The sequence below is a fragment of the Procambarus clarkii genome, chromosome 37 (genome assembly GCF_040958095.1).
Source record: "Procambarus clarkii isolate CNS0578487 chromosome 37, FALCON_Pclarkii_2.0, whole genome shotgun sequence".
In the NCBI taxonomy this organism is placed as follows: Eukaryota; Metazoa; Arthropoda; class Malacostraca; order Decapoda; family Cambaridae; genus Procambarus; species Procambarus clarkii.
In genome coordinates, this window is record NC_091186.1 from 35,437,584 (window position 1) to 35,443,583 (window position 6,000).

Below are 6,000 nucleotides of genomic sequence, written 5' to 3' on the forward strand. Positions count from 1 at the left end.
CTAACCTAACCTATCTTTATGGGTTAGGTTCGGTTAGGTAGCCGAAAAAGCTAGGTTAGGTTAGGTTAGGTAGGTTAGGTAGTCGAAAAACCATTAATTCATGAAAACTTGGCTTATTAGGCAAATCGTGCCTTGCATAGTAAGCTGAGAAGTGCGTTCTGGCTACTAGGTACGACATATATATATATATATATATATATATATATATATATATATATATATATATATATATATATATATATAAATATATATATATATATATATATATATATTGTGACAATAATCTCCTTCAAGAGCTTGAGCCTGCTCTTCCCTCCACAATTACGTCGTTAAAATTATATATAACTACTATGGAAGAAATGTCCAACAACGACAACAACACCAGCAAGGTTTGCCAGAGCGCAAAACGTATGCAGCCAGAGACACCTGCTCAGACTCAAACCGCCAAACTACCTGTCTCACTACCGACTCCGCTGATTGGTCGCCGGTCTGGCTGCAACTGCACTCGCCCCCCCCATACTACTCGATGTCTGGGGTCGCCACGACCTCAGACCTCAGAATATTCAGTGCTTTCGCAGTTACCACTTCTCCCGGCTAGACGTAAGCGTGTACTGAGAGAGGTGATAGCTTAAAGCCAATATTCCAGCACCTTACATTTACTTTTGTATTGCACTTCTTGTTATTTTGTCTTAACGTAACTTTTCATTGTGTCATTTAATTATTCTTATTATTTTGATTGATTGATTTTATTATAAGAATTTGTTTGTCCCTTTTATTCATGTTTTGATTTATTTAACGTAATTAAAATTTCATGGTTAAAGTTTACTTGTGTTTTGTGTGTCTTCTCCTTACCTTACCACAGACAAAGTTCCAGTTTTTTCTATTTTTTTTTATAACTATGTGACGAGGCCATACCCCTAGCCTTAAACAGCCGAACACCAACGCGTTACCGTCACAATATATATATATATATATATATATATATATATATATATATATATATATATATATATATATATATATATATATATATATATATATATATATATATATATATATATGTCGTACCTTGTAGCCAGAACGCACTTCTCAGCCTACTATGCAAGGCCCGATTTGCCTAATAAGCCAAGTTTTCATGAATTAATTGTTTTTCGACTACCTAACCTACCTAACCTAACCTAACCTAACTTTTTCAGCTACCTAACCTAACCTAACCTATAAAGATAGGTTAGGTTAGGTTAGGTAGGGTTGGTTAGGTTCGGTCATATATCTACATTAATTTTAACTCCAATAAAAAAAAATTGACCTCATACATAATGAAATGGGTAGCTTTATCATTTCATAAGAAAAAAAATATAGAAAATATGTTAATTTAAGAAAACTTGGCTTATTAGGCAAATCTGGCCTTGCATAGTAGGCTGGGAAGTGCGTTCTGGCTACTAGGTACGACATATATATATATATATATATATATATATATATATATATATATATATATATATATATATATATATATATCGGGGTGTCTCTCATACATATATGTATATATATATATATATTGTCGGGGTTTATCGGTGAGCAACAGTATACTCAAGGTCACTCACCGTAGCCCTGCGGGTCTTCACTCTATCCTCGCGGCGCCACTGTACGCCAGGAGAGTATCCCAGTCAATCCCAACCGGCTTCTGATCGAGAAGGAGTGGGAACACAACTTGTTCTCTTAACTGTTGTATGCCCGCCCCAGCATATGGCTCTACTACTAACCACAAGGTCGCGAACTGGTGTTTTCGGTGTCCAGTAACACATCCGTGGTTTTGTTGAATTGTGGTAACAGTGGCAAGAGCACACTCAATATGTCTGATATCAGGAAGGTATTTACTTCTATCACTCTCTGCTTTCAGGTATTACATAGCCACAAGAAATATGGAGGGGATGATATAAACACCAATGTACTTTGTATTTTACTTAAAACTCATTCAAAGACATCACAAGATTATATCAATAAGCAAACAGCTGTTTCAGGCAGAAGTCGCTCGTTCCCACATATAATCATGAACTCGCCAAGCACGCAACACTCCCCCTCACGTCAATGCCAAAATCAGCTGGGCGACTACCACTGCGCGAATGTTATTTTATCTGTTTGCTTGTGGTGTGACGCGCCAGTTTCTTTAAGTTCTCAAAGATCACTAGAAGTTCGAGCACACAATATTTGCGACAATAGCACGTAAACACTTCGCTGCACTGATCTTGAGCTCTATCAAACATCTCTATATTAATTGACACAATAACTCACTATCATAGTATAACATACTGCCCTTCATTTAATGATAACGTATGCAAGTATATATCACTGGAGTTCTCAGTAATTCCTTCCGTGGGCGATAACACAATTAATCACTGCACACATGAATGATTATTCAATACACAAGCATAGACATATATATATATGTGGATGAGTCATAGACATCAATAATGGTAATAACATAGTTACTGGGCACATAGCCTAACTCCAAATACTGGCATATTTATATATATATATATATATTCTTTCACTAAATGATCATATTAAAGTCTCATGAAAGACATTATCAACACAGTAAATTCATCAATTTCTCCGGGTGCCTGCACACACCAATAATAATCATAAATATCGTGGGTACTCTATGTAGCCCCACTGCACACTTGTGCCTTACTGTGACATAGGTGAGCCTTGCTCACGACATACAAAATACTCTGGCTAAATAATGTAGCTGACTAAAGGGGAATTGGGAGGGAAACTAGAATCACCTACTTCTACCTATCCTCCGGTGAGAGTTGAGTTGTAGCTCCTGGTCCTGGCTCCTGCCTCGTGTAGGGAACGCCCCCACACACATACTGTCGTATCCTCCAGGAACTCAATCAACGTCCCACCATAAGCGCGTCGTCTCCGTTCCTTTTCACTGCAGGTCCGTGCTCCTCCTCGACTTCTTGTAGGGTTGGAGTCGGTCTCCCGGCCGTCAACTTCTCCTCCCAGCTACGGCTGCCCGCCTACGTCTCGGCTGCAGTCGTTCGGATTCCCGAATAGTTTTCTTCTTCCACTGCTTCCTGGTGGCTCGGTCCAGCCACTACGCCGTCACAAACGGGTGAACTGCCTCAGACGTCGCATACGTCACTGCACAGACTTCACTTCTTCTTGCACAGTACCTGTCCTGGAGCACTTGTTGCTCAATATCCCGTGGATTCCCTCTCTGGTCCAACACATGAACGAAGGAAGACCTCACAGAGTACTGGCAGACTTCGGGTGACGCGTAAAATCCACGGGAGCGGGAAACAACTGTCAAACTGACAGGACCAATCTTCGCACGTCCAACCACCTTGACGTGCCGTGTCAGACTGATGGCGCCGCCGTGGCGCTCTGACCGGACCCCCCTTCCTTCGTGACGTCACATTCGCCACGGGAGGTTTTCATTGGCTCCCTGTGCCACGTCGCTGTCGGTGACCAATCTGGTGTCACTGACGTCACACAGTTTTGGCAGCAAAACAGAAGAGCCAGCGCCATATTGGCTTCCTAAAGGGCCTAAACCACAGGCCAAAATATTCTTCTTTTACAAATTTCTCGCCACCTCGAGAACACTACACTCTCCCACATATATCAAACTGATGCCTGCCACGTAGAGAACGCTCCGGTAAAGTGGACATGACTCTTACAGCAGGCGTGGGAGAAATATAAGGGGGGGAACACCGTCACAATATATATTGGAGAAGCCGTTGTTGACTAGGACCTGCCTTACCCTACAGAGTTCTTCATCGACTTGCTTCCATTCTGAGCTGTGGCTTAGAGCACGGTCGACAGTGTTGTTAACGCATATGTCGACCGTGCTCTAAGCCACAGCTCAGAATGGAAGCAAGTCGACGAAGAACTCTGTAGGGTAAGGCAGGTCCTAGTCAACAACGGCTTCTCCAATGGTTTCGTCAAAGACATCATAAGAAGGAAAGTGAAACGCCATGCAACCTCTGAAGAGACAACTAACACAACACCTATACCCCCTATTAGACTATTTTACAGGAACTTCTTTTTCACAGCTCATAAAACAGAGGAAAGGGTCCTGAAAAATATTGTTAATAGAAACGTTATCCCTACAGACAAAAATCAGAGGATACAACTGACGATTTACTATAAAACCAGAAAAACGGCCAGCCTACTCATGAGAAACTCTCCAGACACAAAGCAGAACGCTTTAAAAGAGACCAACGTCGTCTATGCCTTTAAATGCCCACTTGGGGACTGTAAGCTCCAGAAAACCCAGTATATAGGCAAGACAACAACATCTCTTTCTAGGCGTTTAACGATGCATAAACAACAGGGCTCCATTAAGGAACATATAATCTCTTCCCACAACCAAACCATCGCCAGAGAAATCCTAGTAAACAACACAGAAATCATCGATAGATACAGCGATAGCAGGCGGCTTGACGTTTGCGAGGCACTACACATTAAGAAGTCAACACCAGCAATCAACAGCCAATTAATGCACATCTATATTCTACCCACTTCAAGACTCCGCTCCAATATAGAAGCATCAAGAAATATGGACCAATAGGCTTTCTACAATCACTTCCATTTCAATACCCATTGTTTCGTGTTCTGTCTTGTGTTGATGAAATTAATTCCCTATTAATGCAACCCGTTCTCACACAAGACAGCACATATATGACTTAATGCTTAAAGTCAATATGTTGAATATGACTTAGTAAATATGTGATATATTCCCAGTTACTTTTTTTCCAAAACCCAAACTCTTCCTCACGTACCAATTTACGTTTCACAGTACCCGTCCGTCAACGTAGATAGCAGAATAGTCGTGATTGGTTCAATTATAAGGAAAATTGTAGTTTTCAGATCCCACATAGGTTGTGAAATTTACCTACTATTGTCCATGCTCTTAGAATATTACAGATCAGCTACTTCCTATTGAAGGCTCGTAGTTTTGTTTTGAGAAATATTAGTTGTTCTTAGTAAAGTATAATAAGCACTAAAAATTATTACATAGAATAACAGTGCTTCACCAATCAATATTATATACCATAGTTTGTGCTTTACAAATCTTTAAAGGATGTTTTGTAGGAACGCTAACAGAAAACGATGTTACGTTGGAATGTCTATGGGGTAAACTACTGCAAACAGGATATTATTGTGTCTACTATACCAACTATAGCTAGGATGGGTATATTGTCCACTACCACCTGTTAGGTGGGTAAGGGGTCCAATACCACCCACAGGATGGGTATGAGGGTCACATCCACCCACAGGATGAGTATGGGGACCACATCCATCCACAGGAAGGGTATGGGGTCCAATACCACCCACAGGATGAGTATGGCGTCCACTACAACCCACAGGATGGGTATGGGGCTCCAACCACCCAAAGAGATATTTATTTCTGGTGTGGTGATAATGGGTCCTATTACATCTGTCCAGGGAGAGTTTTAGAGCATGGTCTACATTTAAGAACAGGGTTTTGTAAGTGTAGTTGACACAAGAGAATGTGTGGAGGGAGTTAATATTTAGCAAGTTTAGGGATTTAAACAAGGGAGCTGAGTGTTGTCTGAAAGCAGAGTTAATTATTATTCTGATAGCAGATTTTTGCTGTGTGATGATGGGCTTAAGATGGTTTGCAGTGGTAGACCCCCATGCACAGATACCATAATTAAGATAGGGGTAGATTAGTGCATAATATAGTGAGAGGAGAGCAGAGTTAGGAACATAATATCTGATTTTGGAGAGTATACCAACTGTCTTAGAGACTTTCTTAGTTATGTGTTGAATGTGGGTGCTGTAGTTGAGTCTCTTGTCTAGGAATAGGCCAAGAAACTTGCCATCATTTTTATTACTGATGTTAATGTTGTCTATCTGTAGCTGAATTGCATTTGATGATTTGCTTTCTCTCAGAACAAAGTTTATTTCACGTGAATTCGTTAATAAACATATATGTTTTATATGTCTCAAGAAAGGCAGACATAT